We start from the raw sequence: 22,058 nt of genomic DNA on the forward strand, positions 1-22,058 counted from the left end.
ATAGAGCATCTCTCCTATTTCTCTGCACAAGAGAAGAGATTAGAAAAAGGAGTGGGACCCACGTTTTTCTGGTCTCACTCCCCTATTTCTCTGCATTCCAAACAACATAACTTTAGTATCTCTCTCCTACTCCTCTCTTTTCAAACTCTCTCTTCACAACTTCTCTCCAAACAAACACACCCTAAATGTCAACTTCTCATTGGGTGTTTAATATTATTTTTCTTAAACTCTTCCACTTATGTTCTAAGATAGTATCAAATATATAATAAACAAAATTTTTCTATAGTGCATAAAAAATGTTAGCGGAAGCAGTCTGGGCAATGGCCCACCCTAGTCAGGCCTTAGCTTCGCCCATGCCCTCCCCTTTCACGTTCTTTCCTTGTTGTTAATCTATCATAGAGACGATTCTTAGGGAAGTTGACTTCAACCCATTATTTTTTTCGTGTGAGTGGTCCATCAGTCTCTTTTGCTACCTAATTTATTTTGGTTGGTCTACTGTTGTTGTCTTGATTATGGTTTAAAATTATTTTACACCAACAATGTACTACTTTAATCTCTTCTAAATTTACAATTTTGTGTCCGCAAATCAAAATCAATTGGAATCATTAATTTTTCTTTAATTCCAAAAATATACTATCATAAAGAAAAGATATAAACATCAACAGATTAAGAGCTTTTTTAATATTTAATGAACTATTATGCAATATATTTTGAAATAAAGTAATCATTTAATTTAATGTACATATGTAATATTTTAAAATCAACTTTTAATTCTAGTGGGGGCATATGCCTAATAAGCTTGTAGGTAGCTCCCCCGGTCTTCAAGTGGTCTTCGAATGTTGATGTGGAGAATTATGGCCAAGGTGACAGTGATGATGCTTTTTTTGACAATTATGGCACTCTTTTTTGCTACAACACGGTCTTGACGGGAGCCCCATAGAGCAATTCTAGAGTGGTCTAGCAACACTATCTCAATTACGATATAAGAAAGAATTTTCTTTCGATTCTCTTTAATATGAAGAAGTCTCTCATTGAAGAGGTTTATGTTTTACTATTGTACCAAAATGTAGATGCTCTTCACGAGTTTGTTGGAACCAAATTGTTAATGTTATTGGATGTTGTGTGATAACTCTGGTTTAGAAGATTGGAATAATGGGGAAGGCAGGGATTGTTGCAGCTTAAGCAGTTAAAATTGGTGCTGGAATAACGAAAGTATTGAGGGGTTGGAACTTGACGCGAAACTGTAATTTGCAAAGTGATTAGGATCAGAGTCTATACATCTTGGTGCTGAGGTTGTTCTTTCATCGGGAGAGTAAGAACTGACATGACAATAGTGTCTTAAGGGAACTGTGTTGCAGTGATTTATAAATCAAGTTTCCTTATATGCTATACCATTGGATATGATATAGCTTATTTTAATTACTCTAAGTGTCTATCTAGGAGAGGGTCAAAATTACCATACACTTAATTATAAGAAAAAACTAGACAAATATATTAAATTAAAATTAAAAAAATTACCTTTAGAATTTGGAATTATTCACACCATTTTCTCTATACACACATTCACATCTCATATTTGCAATAACAAAGAAATATTTTCTTTTGCTTGAAAAGAAGAAACAGTGTTTTTTAAGAGTATAACATGTAGAAAATAATGGTGCTAGCATACGAGGGTTTTTGAAAGGAATGATTTCATTCATCATCCCTAAATTTCATCAAGAACAACTTCATACCTACCCCTCACTAGAATAATCAATCATAAAAAAACTACTCTTAAAAGTACTGAAAAATCTAAGATTGAAGTCACACTGAGCTAAATTACTAATTCAGCTCCAGACAAAGGAAACGCTAAATCAAAAGCAGTATACTTACTTGTACAGAGAGATCATAATTTCTCTTAAACATAAATCCAAAGTAAAACTTATTTGCTTTACTGGTTCTTATTTGCTTTCTAGTCAAAAACATTTCAAAAAGTTCACCCACGTTGTGAAGCGCTCAGACGTGAGATGACCTACCCTACTGTTGGATCACGATTTTAACAATTTTGCCACCAAAGAAATTACCGGGTCGAGTCGCGGATCGGTACGCTTTCTTTAAGACGTTTCGCAATACTGCCAAAATTATGCAATGCAGCTCTTAATAACCACGACGCCTCCAGGATAAAACAACCAAGTTCTATACTATACGATTACTACTTGCACGGTAGATAATCGGTCTAGAAATACACCCTCAGATGGTACTAAGACCATTCAAATATGGTATACATACCATCTTAGTATCTGGTATAACGACCAGTCGTAGTAATTTCTCAAACCAAGAGAAATTTCAATAATTCTCTAAAGAGAATCCAAGAAAAAATTATACTTATAATTTCTCAACTCAAACGAGGAGAAATTAACATTATTCTCTAAGGAGAATTCAAGAAAGTACTCGGAAAATTCAACGAGTAGAAAGAAAGGGGGAGAAGTTGGCGCTTCGACAATTCGAAAGACGCGGAGTTATGAGAGTGAGGAAGGAAAAACTCAAAATAAATTTTTGGTGTGTTTTGGAATGAAACAAGTGACTTCCTTATATAATGAAGTAAACTAGCCAAGATTTCTAATCTAAGCAATGTGGGACTAAGGAGTTTTTTCAACTAACATACAATGTGGGACTTTAACTTAATGAACTTTTTCAATTCATCTCACTATATTGGAATATATACATAATATTCCAACAATCCCCCACTTGAATTTAAAAAAGTATTTCAGAAGTAACGTCAAACATTTCTAAGATTGTGCATAAGCAGAGGTGTCTACGACTTGAACCTTTGCGTAGCAAGTAGGATTCCGATTCAACAAGAGTGACACAATTGTCTTGAACTCTATCTTAGACATCAAACTCGCACACAACCTTTTCTTAAGTTGTATTCTAATAGCCCGTGCTTTAATGGCCCTGCACGTGTATCCCGGTTTAGTGAAGGCTCTAGGAATTCTGCCTCGAAATTCCATAGGAACCGGCCTCAGTTCCACAATCACATAGGTGAGTCTATCAAGAGTACTCATGTAGTCTAGGTACTCCCTCATACAAAGTATAGATCTCATTAAGAGTTTCTATTATCTCATCCTCTTATTACTTCAGGATTCATGCTTCTTTTATTTACTCTAGCATGATCGCCTCATATTACTCACAACTTGTTATTACCCATTGAACCTATTTCTTGGGATCTCCAGTCATTTAGGTCGGGTTACCATCATGAGCAACTCATTTCTCTATAGGCATTAGTCCCATCTTTTTGGATGTATTATGGACTTTCTCTCTAGCTAATCCTTTCGTCAAAGGATCTGCTAAGTTTTTATCAGTGCGCACATGATCCACTCTTACAGCTCCTTTAGAGATACAATCTCTAAAGGCATTGTGCTTTCTTCTTATTTGACGTCTTTTACCATTATAATAATGGTTCTCAATTTTTGCAATAGCCGCGGTACTATCGCAGTGGATCAACACAACTGGCATAGATTTTTCTCATAAAGAAATCTCATCTAGCAAGCATCTTAACCAACTTGCTTCTTCACTAGCTGTGGCTAGTGCTATCACCTCAGAATCCATTATGGACTGAGTCAGGATAGTCTGTTTCTTTTGATTTCCAAGATACAGCTCCTCCGACTATACTAAATATATAGCCACTAGTAGATTTGGAATCATCTAATAAGGTGTTCCAATCTGCATCATTGTACCCTTCTAGTACAGTAGGAAATTTCTTATAATGTAGGCCGAGATCTATGGTCCTTTTAAGGTACCACATGACTCGCTCAATAGCTTGTCAGTGCTCGTTACTCGGTCTACTCGTAAATATGCATAACAATCCTACGACATACACAATGTCGGGTCTAGTACAATCAGTGGCATATGTAAGACTGCCAATGATGCTCGCATATTCAGTTTGTCTCACACTTTCACAAGTGTTCTTAAAAAATTTCACACTTGGATCATAAGGTGTGCATGCAAGTTTACAATAAAAGTATTTATATTTCTTTAAGATATTCTACACATAGTGTGATTGATCCTAAGAAGTTCCTTGCACGGGTCTCGTGATCTTGATACCAAGAATCTTGTGATCTTTCATATCAAAGTTGTTACTCAACAATAATTTCACATCATTAATGGTCTGAATGTTTGATCCAAATATGAGTAAATAGTCTACATATAGACATATGATAGTGTAAATGCGATTCTCAAGTTTGTAATAAACGCATTTGTCACTTTCATTCACTTTATACCTATTTGATATCATTAAGCTATCAAACTTTTCATGCCATTGTTTAGGAGCTTGCTTTAATCCATACATAGATTTGTCTAACTTACAGGCCTTGTTTTTCTTATCCATGGATCACAAATCCTTCTGGTTGTTCCATATAGATTTCTTCTTCTAAGTTACCGCTTAAAAAAGCAGTTTTAACATCCATTTAGTGTACTATTAAATTATAAATAGCAGCAATTGAAATAAGTACCCTAATGGATGTTATTCTAGTGACAGGAGAGAAGGTATCGAAGAAATCTACATTTTCTCGTTGTCTAAAATCCTTGGCTACAACAAGCCTTGTATTTATCAATAGTTCCATCAGGTTTTAGTTTCTTTTTCAAAACCCATTTACAACCGATTGGTTTGTAACCAGGAACTAAGTCTACTAAGTGCCAGGTCTTGTTAGATTCCAGAGAATCTATCTCATCATTAATAGCTTCTTGCCATAAGTCTGCATCCAGAGATGACAAATGTTCTTGAAGATTTATTGGATCTTCTTCTACATTATAAGCCGCATAGTCAGGCCCATAATCTTTAGAGACTCTTACTCTTTTACTTCGTCGAAGTTCTATTTCTACATTTTTGTTGCTTTCTGTGCTTCTTATCACAAGAATGCGACTCGATTGAGTGCCCCCACTATTTCTCAATTTGAAGGGAAATTCGTATTCATAGAAATCAACATCATTTGATTCTATGATCGCTTTTGCATTTAGGTCATAAAATCTATATGCCTTACTGTTTGCTTCATATCTAATGAATACATATTCATATGCTCTACTAGCGAGTTTAACTCGTTTCGGATCCGGAATTCTGACATAAGCCAGACATCCCCAAGTTATCAAATAAGACAAGATTGGTTGTCTTTTCTTTAATATATCATAAGGAGATATATTACTCTTTGACTTGGGAACTCTATTCAGGACATAACAAACAGTCAATAGAATTTCCCCCACTAGTGAGGTGCAGCACCAAAATTCATCATAATTGCAACAAATAATTCAGTAAGAGTTTTATTCTTTGTTTCTGCTTTACCATTTATTTCAGGGGAATATGGAGCAGTCGTTTCATGTACAATTCAATGTTGTTTATAAAAATTATTAAATAAACTAGAATCATACATATTACCTATCACTACAAATTCTTACTAAATCATTTTCAAATTCTTTACAAAGTTTTTAAACTTATCAATTTCATTCACAAAAGTATCATTCTTTATGATGATGGTGTACAAATCTACCCCAACAAATTGACTAAATATTTCCTTATTTATAAGAAGAAGAAAAAATATAAACATGATTCTTTATAATATCAGAAGTATACATGACATTCTTCAAGATTAAAGTCTTTTCATAGGTGGACTATGTTCCACTTCTCCAATATCGACAACATTAGTGGTGTGGGCATCTCCCAACAACACTTTCGTATCTTTAGTATTCGTGTATGATTTATCAACCATGTTTATCCACCAACACTCTCATAATAAACACGACGAGAGACGCCTGTGTTTATCCACCAACCATCAGATCTATCAACCATGTTGATTTCAATGGTCATATGAATAAATTTCCCATTAGCCAGGTTAACCTGTGCATTACAGGCTACACCAAGTTCAAGCATTACATACTACATCTCTTAGCCATATGACTTAGTTTTCCACTGTTGAAACAAAAGGAAAACAACGTCATTTCTTTGAGGTGGTGGTTGTTGTCTAGTTGGAGCAATTGGGGCCATAGAAGGGTTCCCATTCTTAATTAGGTTCACAGTATTGCAGTTCTAATTCTATAATGATTTGCCATATGGCTTTAGAACCACACCGAATTTATTTTTGTTGTTTAAAACAACCAAGACTTTTCTATTTAATCATATCTCTGATATTCTTCTTTAATGAGAATAATCAGTCTCTAAATAAAATTATTTTATTTTCTAACAAAGCATAATTCATAAAAACTTTCAAACTAGGGGCAGTTTGTCAAAAATAAAAGAAATTCGAATTGTATATATAAGTACATACCTTTAGTGATGATCTCATGAGCAATCTTTCGAAATTTGTGACTTTGGATTTTCACTGACCTTTCATCTACCTCTGATACTTCACGTAGCTTCTAAAATCATTCTTCTGTTCTCTAGCCTCTTCGATGTCATACTTGTTTTTTCAGATTCTCTTAAACATATTTTGAAGTATCGCAATTATTATAATAGTCATACAGATCATTTGCGATTCCATTCAGAATGTTATAATAATTCTTTCTATAAAGGGATTTCTTTCCTAAGCTGTAAATTATTCGCTTTAATCTGTGCAGCAGATTCAACTTCAACACTATTACGTGTTCCTTTTGAATCCACAGATTTCTTACCGTTAGTTTGTTCGGTTGATCCAAAAGGAGCAACAAAATGTCGTCGGTCAAAATGTTAGCTATCTTTTTCAACATTAAGAAGAAAATCAACATTTGAAGTGACATCTCTCAAACATGAACGGTTTGTCAAAGAAATTATCCGCAGAACTACCAATAATTTCTTCAGTAGCCATGGCAATTCGAAACGTCTTAAAAATTGTTGGATCACGATTTTAACAATTTTGCCACCAAAGAAATTACCGGGTCGAGTCGCGGATCGGTATGCTTTCTTTAAGACGTTTCGCGGTACTGCCAAAATTATGCAAAGCAGCTCTTAATAATCACGACGCCTCCAGGATAAAACAGCCCAGTTCTATACTATACGATTACTACTTGCACGGTAGATAATCGGTCTAGAAATACACCCTCAAATGGTACTAAGACCATTCAAATATGGTATACATACCATCTTAGTATCTGGTATAACAACCAGTCGTAGTAATTTCTCAAACCAAGAGAAATTTCAATAATTCTCTAAAGAGAATCCAAGAAAAAATTATACTTATAATTTCCACTACAAAAAAAAGGCCTCCTGCCACGCCCAAGAAACCGAGGCTATATGCAAAATAACCGTGGCGTAACGCTGAGGCCACGGTTTGGCCACGGAAATCCAACTGTGGAGTATGCGGCCGTGGCCTAAAGTAAAGTCCACGGTTTTTTGGTATAGACCACGCCTTTTAGACAACCGTGGCTTTTTTAGGCCACGGTTTAGGTAACTTGATTAAGGCCGCGGTTTATACTTGCCATGACTTCAAAACTGTGGCTATATGGTAAAGCCACGGTTTCAATTTAACGTTTACAATACAGTTTTTGTTCAAGATATAGCCATGGTTTATTTCTGTATTATTACATAAATATGTCATTATATATATATATATATATATATATATATATATATATATATATATATATATATATATATATATATATATATATATATATATATAAAATTAACAATAATATTGATAATTATAATCTAATTAATTACAAGCAAATTAACATTAACGTCAAAAGTAAGTTTTTTTTGTAGTGCCACTAATAAGTTGGATACTAATTTTTGATGTCATCCCAAATTCAAAACAACCATGGGATTCAACACAAGAGCTAAATTAAACACAAGTTTCTCTCAAAGAGTCATCCCAAAATAACAACAAAAGTTCTAAGAACTAGATAGCTAGATAATATAAAACACAACTTCTTAATATTCTTCTTGATAATCTCCTTGTTCTTCCACATCTTCAGGACAACCTTCTTCCACATCTTCATGATCACAAGCTTCTTCCATATCTCAATCACAATCTTTGTTGTTACAACTATCACTTGGTTTGCTTCATGCATGCGCCTGTGAAGTAGTGAAAATAGAACAAGTAGAGTAAATATTATACATTGAGATGGCAGTATATAAATCAATTTTAGGACACAAATATATCAGAAAGTAGTGAGATGGCAGTGTAAATCAGATTGAGTCAAAGCTGAAGTATTCACATTGTTTTTCTTTGCATAATCAGAAAGTATAAGATCTTTTAGTGCAACCTCCACCTTTGCTGCCAAAGGCATTATTATGTCAAGACTGAATGACATGAGAAAACAAAAGCTGCAAAATAAGACCTAACAAATTACACACGTCTTCCGAAATGACAACAGTTTAACAAAACATACTTGGCTGCTCTTCTCCAGGCAAAGACCTTACAAGAGCTGCAACTTCTTCTACTGTTTTCCTTGTTCTTCCACATCTTCAGGACAACCTTCTTCCACTTAGTGCAGCTTGTGTTTTGGAGTATAAATATTCAACGAAATTATGAAAATCAAGATGTCAGATGAGCCACTCTTTTTCAAAAGCCTTTAAACTAAAATGATAATACCAGTAAAAAAATATCATTAATATATTTTCCAACTTCCATTCATAATCATTAAATTAATGATAAGAGTGACTTACCATTCCGTGCTCGTCACTCCGACATAGTCGGTGACCGATATTTATCCAGATTCCTGAGAGAGATACATAACAATACAATTTAGTTAGATGGATATGCTCTTCCCTTTCAACCAACTTAACAAGAAAGAAAAAGAAAATAGACCATTGGCTGATACATTAACACAAAAATGCATATCCATTCAAGTGATAAGAGTGTATTTTGGTGTCATTGTTCAGCAGCACCAAAAGTCCAAAAGGTTACTTGATGATTATGAATTCCAGAGTACATAGCTTAGACGACATCCAAAAGGTTACTTGATGATTATGAATTCCAGAGTACATAGCTTAGACGACATCCGAAGTCCCTGAAACTAAAATAGCTTTAGATACCATTGCAAGCATAATATTTCAGTCACAGAACCGAAGAATTACTATGACTATGACATAGGCAAAGTTTTGTTTTAATGGAATCTGAATATAAACCAATCTAACTTTGCTATGAACTCGTGTTTATCGAAAAAGGAGACCCCGCCATTGCATAGTACCTAGGTCACATTCAGTATATGGCAGACATTCTTTAATCAATTGGAGATCCAATCTCACATCATGATCAGTTGGAGAGGATTCTCGGTGGACCTCCAACTGAATATCAAGCGCTAAGGTCTATCATTCAGAATCGTGATGACCGATGTCCAATGATTGTTGCTGAAACGATGCTTCTGTCACATGAAGTTATGTTAGATATGGAAAATCGCACTCCAATTCATGAACCTCTATCTGTAAATGTTACTCAATATAATACGACACCACTGCCTAACTCTGACTCGATAGCCTCTCAAGAAGCTCAGTCACAAATCACAAATTACATGGAGAGTCGCATTGTTTTAATCATCTTAAGAAAGTTACATCAATTTAGTCCGTCAATAAATAAAAAATGGCATCAACTCAGCCCCTCAATAACAATAAGTTGACATCAATTTAGTCCGTCAATAAATAAAAAATGGCATCAACTCAGCCCCTCAATCACAAGAAGTTGGCATCAATTTAGTGCCCCAATAAGGAAATGAAAGTAATTTAGTCCTTAATTTCACAGTTTGTGCACAAAAGGATTTTTTTTATGTCAATTTCTATTATTGAGGGACTAATAATGTCACTTATATTTCAGACTAAAGTGATGTCAACACGGAATTTCAAAGAAATAAGTGGATTATTAAACTTTTTTCTTTGTTTAAACAAATTGAAGATAAATAAGTTTTGAACAGCTTTACAGAGAAAGGTTTGTTACTGGTAGAATAATTCTCTTCCGGTAGATATGCTTGGAAGGTTTGCTGGAATAATTCTCTTCCGGTAGATAGGAGAACTCAGAACAGCGCCTCTACTGAAATCATCAAATCCATGACTCTGTTCAGCATCACTGACTTTTGTTGGTGTCTCAACCTGCTTATTCATGCAATGATAGAATACAGATGAAAGTGTTGTATTACACAATTTGAGTTTACTGAATGTATCTCAGCATAGGGATCCGAATTTGCATTTTGAGCTGTCTCTTGTATATGTATCCATAGTAAATGGATTGTGAACCAAGTGCTACAGTTACAAAGGTATACAACTGCATATCAATACATCAGTAAAAATGTAACATCGTACAGTCTAATTGAGAAATGGAAATTCAGATAACAATAACGATTTCCTAGGTAACATAACTCATTAGTCTTCAGCTAGAGTGCTTACCACTACCATATATAACTGAGTTGGAAGCTGCATAAAGAAATAAAAGAAGTCAACAAACCCTAATCACTTGTAGAGTGAGATTACTGGTTCAAAGTCCTTTACTCACCTGTAAACAACAACAATCATCACAAACCCTAAATTAAAAATAAAGAAATCTGAGAATGAATGAGTGAGAGAAGTGAGAACAAGAAACAGTTCGAACTTCACTTTGCATCGTCACGACATCAGTTTCGATCCCCATTTCATTCTACATCGAACACAACCCTGCAACATACAAAAATTCAGCATCAACAGCATATCGTCATCACCACCATGCTACAATAGATTCACGCAAAGATTCTGAGTCTTCCAGAAGTATATGCCCCACTTACCTAAATCTTGGAGCCTTGTATTAACTCATATTAACAACACCCATAAAAACTTTGAAATATCACTAAATCAAAATATCATTATTAAAAACCCAAACTAAACAAGTGCTTATAAAGATTAGTTTTGTGACCCACTTACCCCATCTTCAACAGAACTTCTTCTAATTAAAAAGTCATAAACTCATATTAGCTGAGAATTTCATTTAAATTAAAAGTAAATATAAACTAAACCTAATTGAAATTAAAAAACCCACCAAGTTTTTAGGGTTAGAACAGACAAATCTGAAACCAAAACCACAACAAAGGCACATTTCTATAAAACAGAAACAACAGAAAATGTTGAAATGTAACAAAATTGATAGAACGTACCGTATTTGCCAACAATACCGACCTTCTTGGTTCTCTTAGTCTGTAAACAAAATCACAAACATATGAATTAACAAACACAATCATCATCGTAAGAATGAAATTAGAATAACAAAAAAACAGTTGAAATTCAACAAGATGAGAAAACCAACCATTTTGGAGTTGCTTGAAAGGAAGTTGTGAGAAACGAAGATGAGCGGCTGCAAACTACTGCAAATCGTTCACGATTTTCTCTTGAAGGAAATGGATTTAGAGAAGAGAAAGATCTGAAATCATGAGAGAGAGGACCGATTTGAGGAAGGAGAGAGCATGATTCGGTTGAGGAAGGAGACGGCGAGGTTCGGTTGAGGAAGGAGACGGCGAGGTTCGGTTGAGGAAGGAGACGGCGAGGTAGAGGAAAAATTAGGTTAGAGGGAAATTAGGAGAGAGCATGAGAACTTGTATTTAATTTTTTAATGTTTTTTAATTAAAAAAATTATAAAAGAAATTAATTAAGAAGAGGGAAATTAAAAAAAAAAAGAGGGAAAATCAGGCGGGTTTAATTTTTTGGACTTGGGCCAGAGTTTCTAGTCAAAATTATAAGGTCGCGGTTTTTCTTTGCGGCTAAAAATATCTGCAGTTGTCTAACCGTGGATAGTTGAAGGAAAGGCCACGGTTTCGCAGTCTGGATTCAATGTTTTCAAACATTAGTCTACGCTTATAAAGCTCTGGCCAAATCATATATATGGCCACAGTTTTTGAGATGTGGAAAATTTTAGCGTGGCCATAGACCTTTTTTCTTGTAGTGTTCTCAACTCAAACGAGGAGAAATTAACATTATTCTCTAAGGAGAATTCAAAAAAGTACTCGGAAAATTCAACGAGTAGAAAGAAAGGGGGAGAAGTTGGCGCTTCGACAATTCGAAAGACGCGGAGTTATGAGAGTGAGGAAGGAAAAACTCAAAATAAATTTTTGGTGTGTTTTGGAATGAAACAAGTGACTTCCTTATATAATGAAGTAAACTAGCCAAGATTTCTAATCTAAGCAATGTGGGACTAAGAAGTTTTTTCAACTAACATACAACGTGGGACTTTAACTTAATGAACTTTTTCAATTCATCTCACTATATTGGAATATATACATAATATTCCAACACCTACAAATCACACTCCATGTCAATATGTGTGAATATCTTGTTTGCGAGGAAATCCCATTGCTATTTTCTTTGTTCAGGTATACCATTATTTCTTTTCCATATTTACTCTTCATCATTTGTTATTGTTCTGAAGTTAAATTCTATAGTAACTGTAATGTTATAATACGTTAAATAAGATAGTAAGTAATGTTAGAATATGTTAAATAAGATAATACGACACTGATGATTTTTAAAACATCAAGGTTCTTGATCTGATAGTTCTCTTTATCTTCCAACACTGATGATTTTTAGTTCTCTTTATCTATTCCAAGTATTCTTTATCCTCCATTTTTTAGTTTTCTCTCTCTATTTCTGATACAATTTCTTTTATATAAAAACAGTGTTCCAAGTGTTGTCATCTGTCATTTCTAAGGCTGGTGACAGTTGACTACTTCAAAGCATCCAGGACAACTTCAAATCATCCAGGCAGTATCACTGACTCTGAAGTTTACAAAAGTAGTCAACTGTCACGAGCCCTAACTATTTCCTCTAACTTTGAGGTAAGCTTCTACAACCTTTTATTTTCTCTAATATATCATTGTATGTGTTTCCTCATAGCCTTTTAATGTTAGTTGTTCATGAAAAGCAAAATGCATTTACAGTATGTATTAATCTTGCTATTTTGATTTCTGAATCCCATAAATGTTTTTTGTACTTCTATTCATGTTGATCAAATTGAGGTTCATATTGTAATTTGGGGAAACTATTTTCGATATCGTGAATCAAATCCCTTTTATTTTCTCTAATATATCATTGTATGTGTTTCCTCATAGCCTTTTAATGTTAGTTGTTCACATTGAAAAGCAAAATGCATTTACAGTATGTATTAATCTTGCTATTTTGATTTCTGAATCCCATCAATGTTTTTTGTACTTCTATTCATGTTGATCAAATTAAGGTTCATATTGTAATTTGGGGAAACTATTTTCGATATCGTGAATCAAATCTTATAAATTGTAAGATACATGCTAAACAAGTGACCTAGCTAAATTATAAGCTGAAATATATGAACCTCAGAGTAATTCAAGATCCAAGTTCATAAATCAAGTGACAAAGGAAAAGTGGTTGGCTATACAAAGTTGACAAAAAGTGGCTGACTACCCTCAGTTTAGATAGAGATTAATATAATGGATCAATATTCATCATGTTGAATCAAGATTCAAGATTTGTTTCAAGTCCCAAATAAGTACACACCAGGGACTCATATCTGTTGGGATCAGTTTTCTACAATATCAAGATACCACTAATGTATCATAATAACCGTGTTTCTATTTGCTTTCTAATACTTGACTTTTTCTGTATGTATTGTTAAGTGTTTGTCTTTCTGCCTGTATAGCTCACCTCCTCCCTTATTTTTTTAGAAAATTTCTTTAGCCACCTCTCTATGGGGTCACCCCCAGCGAAAAACCAAAACTACCCCTGCTTCGGAAATGAACTTCCGAAGTTATTTTTTTTTTGAATTTTTTTTTACTTCGGAAATGAATCTCCAAAAATGCCAAAACCGTTAATATTTTCGGAAGTTCATTTCCGAAAAGATTTCTGCATATACAAATTTCCCTCCTTCACTATTTCATCATTTTTCTCCAACACTTTTCCAAACCCTCTCCAAAACCCAATCAATCTCCATCCTTTTTTCGTCCTAAAATCAAGTTTCAAACCGTTGATCACGTTAAAGGGAGCATAGAAAGCTACAATTTCAGGTAAACATCACTAATTTCATTCCCTATTTCACTACATTGATTCAACAAAATTCTGCTGAAAACTGATATAATTCGGAAGTTCATTTCCGAAATATATTACCTAACATATTTCGGAAATGAACTTCCGAAAATAGGCCTGGCAGGAAAAAAAAAACAGTTTTGGCCAACTTTTGATAATTTATTCATTTGTTAGGTATGGTGCATCCGGACAACAATTTGCAAGACGATGGAGTATTAGTTCCAGAAATTGTCAACGATAATAACGATCCGGTTATTGACGTTACTCCTATGATCAATACGGTCGATGTTCGGCAACATTTTACAATTGATCGGAGCTTCGGCGGTCGCGAATAATTGCTTGATTGGGTTCAGAAGGAAGCTAACAAACATGGATTTGGAATTGTTATTTTAAGGTCGGACAACGGAAATAGTAGGCGGAAAGCTTTCGTTGTTTTGAATTGCGAACGGGGTGGTAGTTATGTACAATCAAACCGGGTGCTAAAACACGAGGACACGGGCTCGAGAAAGTGCGGGTGTCCGTTTAAGTTGCGTGCTACTCGGAGGGTTGATGATTTGTGGCGGTTAACCGTAATTTGTGGAATTCATAATCATGCCTTGGATGTCAAGTTACACGGACATCCAATGGCGTGTCGTTTGTCCCGCGAAGAGAGGAATGTGATATCGGACTTAACGATAGTCAAAGTGGCGCCTCGCAACATACTTGCCGATTTGAAGCGTAAGAAACCGGATAGTGTTTCAAATATCAAGCAAATTTACAATGAACGGCACAATCTCAAGGTTTTGAATATGGACCCTCGGTCGGAAATGCAACAACTTTTGAAACTACTAGGCGATAACAATTATGTTTCAAGCTTCCGAACCTCCGAGGACAAAGTTACGGTGCGTGATATTTTTTGGACTCATCCCGAAAGTATCAAATTATTCAACACATTTCCAACCGTTCTTGTGATGGATTCGACGTACAAGACCAACAAGTATAGGTTTCCGCTTCTAGAGATAATCGGTGTTACCTCGATGGACAAGACTTATTCGGTGGGGTTTGCTTTTTTGTAGTGTGAAAAAGAAGACAACTTTACGTGGGCCTTGGGAATTTGCAAGTCTTTGTTAGTTGATCAAGCGGTTATGCCAAACGTCATTGTCACTGATCGGGACAATGCTTTGATGAATGCGGTCGATACCGTCTTCCCGACATCTACCGCTTTACTTTGCCGGTATCACATAACTTGCAACGTGAGAAGCAAGTTGAAACCCGCGGTTGGGACAAACGATAGGCCGGATGAAAACGGTAAAGTTGTTAAAGCCGGTGTTGTGGTTGATAGGATAATGGCGGCATGGAGGGAAATTTTGGATGCCTACTCCGAAGACGTGTATACCGAGAAATTGGTACACTTTAGGTCGTTGTGTGGTTCCCTTAAGACTTTTTGTCATTATGTCGAATCCACCATTCTTGATAAAGTTAGAGAAAAAGTCGTGTGCGCTTGGACAAATCGAGTTAGACATCTTGGTTGCACCACGACTAACCGAGTTGAATCCGCACATGCGGTCTTCGAGAGGTGGTTGGGTGATAGCAAGGGAGATTTGTGTCGGGGATGGGACACCGTGAACCAAATGCAAGACGGTTATGGAACACCGGTTTAAAGGGCAAATTCTATTCTCCCAATTGATTTACAACATATCTCGAACGGGTTTGAATTTTTTGTTTCATGAAGCTAAACGGTCGGAGACCACGGGGCCGGATAGTTCATTATGTGGGTGCACGATTAGAAAGACATACGGCCTACCATGTGCTTGTATACTTGCAAAAAAAAAGAATTTGAATTCACCCATACGCATGGATGAGGTAGCCGACCATTGGAAGAAACTTCGTTTTGATGATTTTGACCCGCTGAAAGAAAATGACTCCAAAATCACCATCTCCGACGAGTTGGAAGTGATATTGGAGAAGCTTGCTAAAGCGGACGACACAACAAAAATGCACATAAAAGAACAATTGCGAAAGATCGCATTTCCGGAGACCACCGATTTGAAACCGCCATCTCAACCGGTTAAGACTAAAGGTGCACCGAAAAAGTCCAAAATTACACAAGATGACACATCAACAAAATGATCTCCTTCCTACTTTGAACATGTTGATGCATCGTTCCCGGAAATTCATGAGACACCTAAGTCCAAGTGTAGTGGTAACAAAGGTGCCCGTATTTCGAAGCCACCTCGCACACCGCCGATAAAAAAATCACCCATTGTCTACATTGATGAGATGTCACTTTTTATGCACAAATATATCGATAACATCGTTGATGTTGGAGGCGACGGAAATTGTGGATATCGGGCCGTTGCGGGTTTGCTCGGTAAAGGGGAAAATAATCACACTTTAGTCCGACGGGAACTCATTGCGGAGTTGACTTCGTATCGGGACATCTACGGCCGACTATATGAAAATCAAGAAAAGTTTGCAAAAATTCATGATGCACTTGTTCCACCACTTACCGGTATCGCTCCGGTCTCGAAGTGGATGTCATTCCCCGATATGGGTCATCTAATAGCAAGTGCATATGATATTGTATGCGTCGATTTGACGAGGTTTGGACTATGTGAGACTTTCTTTCCACTTCACAGTCGACCGCCATTGGACTCGTCGGGCCGAATCATATGCATCGGGTATCTACGATCGCGACACTTCGTCCAAGTGTTTTTGAAACCGGGGTGTCCTATACCGGCTACTTGTTGTCAATGGACCGCACATCGTTCAAATGAGGCGGAGACTTGGCCGGATCCTTTTGTTTCAAGAATGGCGGAGTTTGAAGAAATGATGAGCCAAGAGCACGAGCAAAATAGAGAGCGGTCGAAGAATGAGCCTATTTTGGACTTAGGATCCACCGATTGGTTCGGTGAATTTTAGTTTGTTCCGGATCGTTTTTTGTATGTATTGTTGTTTATCATGTAAAATCGGACCGATTCAATACATTTATAATATAATTATGTTTTATGACTTGCTTGTCTAATTTATGGTTAATGTCAATTCCATATGTTCAATTTAGACAACACACTAAGCAATCAACAAAATGCAAAATTTATGTCTGTTTCTGCATAATTCGAAAATGAACTTCCGAAATGTGCTAGTCTGCCTCCTATTTTCGGAAGTTCATTTCCGAAATGTCCCCTGAGGCAGGATAAGGTTTGTTAGGCCATCAATGCTCCAATAAGTCTATAAATACACACTCTTCTTCATCCTCTTCACACCACAAAACACAAATGACACAAACCTACCCCCACCTAGCATTCGTCTACTTTGAAACCGACTACCCGATGCCGTTCCAATTTTGCTTCTCGCGCGACACGCCGTTTGCGGAGTTGATACCGTCGCTCAACACGCTTTTGCACTATCCCGAGAATCGAAAGGTTGTCAAGCTCGAGTACCGCTCGCCATCGCTTAACGACGAGGGAGGCATTAAGTTCACACCTTTTGAGATCAAGAACGACGAAGATTTGGTGGTTTTGTGGACAACGTTCGACCGATTTTCTTCGAAAGGCCCGATCGAGTTGGACGCGAAACTTCAAAGATCGGCGGACGACGTTATCAAAATGTTGACTCATCTCCACCTACCTGTGATCAACAACATGTAACTTTAATTATATGTAATATTATCGTTGTAATCTTCACCCGATTAAATAAAGCGAATTGTTGTTGTTTTTCATTTTCTTCTGTCCAGACATATTTTCGGAAGTTCATTTCCGAATTCCCCCAAGGGGGTGCGTTCGGAGATGAACTTCCGAAACACCACATTTTCTGAAAAAGTAACTTTATTTCGGAGATGCATCTCCGAAATCAATATTTTATATTAAAAAAAACACCTTTTCGGAGATACATTTCCGAAAACACCTTTTTTAAGAAAAAAAGTACAGTTTCGAAAATGAACTTCCGAAACAAGGAGTATTGTGGTCGGGAGGTGGCCAAAAAGATTAGGAGGTGGGTGAAAAAATTTCCTTTTTTTTAAACACAACCAAGGAGATCACGAAGTGCATTATCTATCAATTACAAAGATTGTGATCTGAACTATGTCTGTAAGATGGTATTATTACTCTCTTAATTATTGGTATATTTAAACTCAATCTTATTTTAAATTTTTATTTACAGGGAAATGTCTATCTTTGTCTTTTTGCATATGACAACATATGCTTAATCTATCCTTATGTGTTGTATGATTCCTTTATTCTAGGCATCTAGAATCATTCAGAAACTCATTGATCCTGAGCAAAATGTGCCATCCCCTCAAAATGTACTTACTGACCCATTGGAGGAAAAATCAAAGTTGGAACTTACTCGTCCTTGCACTTCAGTTTGAACCTGTTTGGCGAGGAGTTCAGAATGACAGGTGAGCATTGGGATTGGAGCTATCTTAACGTATTGGATATCGGGGGAGGATAAAACTTCTCTAAATCTACTATTGATAAGTATGAAAGTACCTTAGATAAGTACTCCCTCAGTTCCTTTATAATTGTCACTTTTGTGGAAAAAATTTATTTCTTTTTAATTGTCACATTTCAAAATTCAAGAAAGTATTTTTGTTGTTTTATCAAAATTACCCCTAATCATTATGATAAAGAAAGAAAAAGTTAAATAAAGTGTTAAAAAGTTTAGGGTATTATTGAAAAAAAAAATAATCATTTCTTAATAAAGTAACAATAATCATTGATTGTCTTGATATGTGAAAAAACTTAAAAAGTGACAATTATAAAGGAACAGAGGGAGTATCTGAGGTCCTCGGTCTGATAAAAGTCTCCAATGATTGAATCTTTAGTGTCCAGTAGTAGCTCCACATTGTTAATTTCGTAAATTTTGTCAAATCTTCTAATTTTTGCGATAATGTCTTTGGAAATTTTTGATTTTGACACTCCTAAATTTTTGATAATGTTTTCCTCTGAAAGGTATTTCTCCATAATCAATCACACCCGTGCTTTTCATAACATGTAAGCATCTCTTAATGGTAGTGTCATATGTTTTATCAATATTTATTAAAACTTCTCTAAAACCGTGATTACAACTTCTAAAAAAAACATGGCATATCATCTCCTTAAATCTGATATTTATAAAACATATGACACTACCATTAAGAGATGCTTAAATGTTATGAAAAGCAAGGGTTTGATTGATTATGGAGAAAGACCTTTCAAAGGAAAATATCATCAAAAATTCAGGAGAGAGTCAAAATCAAAAAATTTCAGAGACACTATCGCAAAAACTAGAAGATTTGACAAAATTTACGGAATTAACAATGTGGAGCTACTACTGGACACTAAAGTTCCAGTCATTAGAGGCTTTTATCAGATCGAGGACCTCAGATACTCAGTGGCGGAGCCAGAAATATTATGAAGCCTGGGCAAATTTTCACGGGCTCTGCCACTGGCTTCATCATTTTTTACCTTAAGCCATGTCTTTATATCTACTGAAGTCATCTCTAATATACAAAAGAGCTCCAGATATAACTAAATACCAATCCTGACAGATTTGAAGTCATAGGCTCTCAACCACTAAGTTAAATTAAATAAAAAACAAATGACATTGTATTTAAAGGGTCATTATATGACGCTCTAGTCAACCTTATTTGTGTAAGAAATAATGCTGGGCACTAGCTTCTTTCATATATTTCACAATAAATAAATCATATTTTCTTAATTCAAGGTTTTGTTCATGATATTTTGATATGTAGAACTCTGAAAAATTAAATCCAATGATTGCATGTAGATAGTATTCTAAATTCAACAATATTTATGTATGAAATGATTATTGTCTATTAGTTTCTATCATGTTTCAAAGAAATCAATAAGATAAACTCAATTTGATGTTTTGTTAACAAAAATTGGCTTTGATGTAACAAACTCTTCAATAATGCAGCACCTTAACTTGGTATTTATTCAAAGCCTAATGCAATTTCAATAATAGATTGACTAGAACATTATGTCCCTATAGTTACAGGAGGAAAAGAAACTCAGCTGAAAAATAAACTTAAAAAAAAAAATCCATATGTCCATAGTCTTTATTGTCCACTTTATTTTCAATTGAACAAGATTATGCCTTCTCATTCAATTAAATCTAGCTGAAAGCAGCACCTGGTTCATAAATTTTTTATCAAGTCAATGTATAATTTCATTGCAAATAGAGAGAAAAATAATGCTTGGAAGTTTCATCACTAAAGAGATAATAGATAAGAAATAAAGAATTCAGATGATGAAAATTAGAATAGTGGCAAGGCACTTCCACTGACACAAAAATAGTTGGATACCTATTGAAAATTTCAGCTACACTATACCAGTCATGCGGTATAGCAATCCATTACCCTGCTAAGATATACACTTATTGTTTGTAGTAATTTTACTTTAAGGAATCATAACAAGGTGTGCTTATTTATCTACAAAACAAGTGTTACTGGCTTAAAAGATTATACCTGAGCTTCAAGTTTGTTTGGAATGGTCTCAAAAGCAAGCAAATCTGGACCAGCTTCAACAAGAACTTGCAATCTTCGACGATGAAAATCCTTCAACTTCTCCAAATTCACATCAGATCTATATAATCCCCTATAAGAATAAATGAACAACAAGATAGAAATCCTTCGGCTTCTTCAAATTCTTAGTAACCTAACAACAATGAAACTAAAATCAACTTTAAATTCACACTAACCTAATAACAACAAGACTAAAACGAACTCAAATTTATTGTAACTAACAACCCTAACTAACTAAAATTGAAAACGAGAGAACAACAAGGGAGGAATTACCACTTACCATGGATCTGAAAACGTTGTGAATGGCGTCGAGATTGTCGTCGTAGGGTTTTGAAGAAGATGGGAGTGAAAATGTTAAGCGGAAAACAGAAAGAACTGAATAGTTAGCGGTGGTATAAGAGAAAGATGGGATATTCTACTTGGCGGTGGTATAAGAGCCCGGGCAGCTGCCCGGCCTTGCCGGGTGCTGGCTCCGCCATTGCAGATACTTATCTAAGGTACTTTCATACTCGGTCTTAAATGTTTATTTTACTAAAACTCATATGGTATTTTCTTGATTGTTAGAATGATTATTTAACTAAAACTCATATTGTACTTTCTTGATAGTTCGAATGTTTATTTAACTAAAACTCATAAGCTATTGTTTTGAAGGGACAAGTATAAGGAGCACATACAGTTTTAATTATTGGTTATGGACGGAAAAGAATAAATGGAGCGTCATAAAATATTGGCGTGTGTATTAAATTCCTGGGGAATACTTGGTGTGACAAGGATTCGGGTTAATTGCTCAAAAACATGATAATGGGGAAGACACAATGGACCAGTATTGGTTCATAAAATCAGCAGAACTGTTTAATTAAGATGTGTTTCATCAAGTTGAGTTAGTATACCTTTAAACTCTTTGAACACTTCTAAATGAAGTCTTTTTAGTTATAGGCCTGGTCACAATCTGCTTATAGACTTCTTTTTGATATTATAACAAATCAGGATCTGTACTCTTGGCTGCCATTTACAACCTTTTGTTCTCCGCTACTCTCGTAACACGCCATCAGTTCTTCTTTCGGTGCATCTCATTAATGGTACCCTCACCAGAATTCTTACATAAAAAGAACAATGTCCAGCCCTGCCATAATATAACTCATTCATCATGCCATAATATACCTCATTCATCAGGTGTTCAAACTAGTTTCCCTAACTTACTATTTTCAAAACAAATCAGAAATAACTTCTAATCTCTTAGGTAACTAATTTTCAAACCTATTTCAACTAATTAACTTTTAATTAATCAATAACTAACATCTCAGTTGACAACCTAATAATTCAGTTACTAAAGTCCTAACTCATAACAACATTTTACTAACAAAATCAGACCTATTAACTATCCCATGACAGTTTTTAAACTAACAAAACATTCTGTAACAAACTTCCAGCAACATGTAACTAACTCTCAGTTTTATAACTAACCTATAACAGTTTTTATAACTAAATACAAAAATTCGAAACTAACAGAATTGGAGATTAGTAATTAACCTTCTCAGAAGGTCCCTTAGCAATTATACGACAGATTTCTCATTTTGTTTCTAGATCTAAATATTTTGGAAAAGTAAA

At 35.3% G+C, this 22,058-nt stretch overlaps 3 long non-coding RNA genes across 38 annotated transcripts; 1 reads left to right on the forward strand and 2 right to left on the reverse strand.

Moving 5' to 3' along the window:
- Positions 1–7,780: 7,780 nt before the first annotated feature.
- On the reverse strand, positions 7,781–11,488 carry LOC131616190 (uncharacterized). 35 transcript variants are annotated; one of them, XR_009288062.1, is made up of 9 exons: positions 11,208–11,484; positions 11,059–11,098; positions 10,529–10,585; positions 10,322–10,427; positions 9,876–10,177; positions 9,136–9,309; positions 8,612–8,955; positions 8,335–8,439; positions 7,781–8,017 (listed from the first exon to the last, which is right to left on the reverse strand). It is a non-coding gene; the product is annotated as an uncharacterized LOC131616190 (long non-coding RNA). The 35 variants fall into 35 exon arrangements; XR_009288060.1 differs by having other exon boundaries at positions 9,876–10,199; XR_009288053.1 differs by adding an exon at positions 10,428–10,455 and having other exon boundaries at positions 9,876–10,348.
- An 8,329-nt stretch (positions 11,489–19,817) lies between these two features.
- On the reverse strand, positions 19,818–21,098 carry LOC131618048 (uncharacterized). 2 transcript variants are annotated; one of them, XR_009288722.1, is made up of 4 exons: positions 20,731–21,098; positions 20,394–20,523; positions 20,232–20,286; positions 19,818–20,058 (listed from the first exon to the last, which is right to left on the reverse strand). It is a non-coding gene; the product is annotated as an uncharacterized LOC131618048 (long non-coding RNA). The 2 variants fall into 2 exon arrangements; XR_009288723.1 differs by having other exon boundaries at positions 20,394–20,583.
- A 56-nt stretch (positions 21,099–21,154) lies between these two features.
- On the forward strand, positions 21,155–21,482 carry LOC131618049 (uncharacterized). Its single transcript, XR_009288724.1, has 2 exons — positions 21,155–21,330; positions 21,438–21,482. It is a non-coding gene; the product is annotated as an uncharacterized LOC131618049 (long non-coding RNA).
- Positions 21,483–22,058: the final 576 nt, after the last annotated feature.

The sequence above is a fragment of the Vicia villosa genome, linkage group LG7 (assembly GCF_029867415.1).
Source record: "Vicia villosa cultivar HV-30 ecotype Madison, WI linkage group LG7, Vvil1.0, whole genome shotgun sequence".
NCBI classification, from domain to species: Eukaryota; Viridiplantae; Streptophyta; class Magnoliopsida; order Fabales; family Fabaceae; genus Vicia; species Vicia villosa.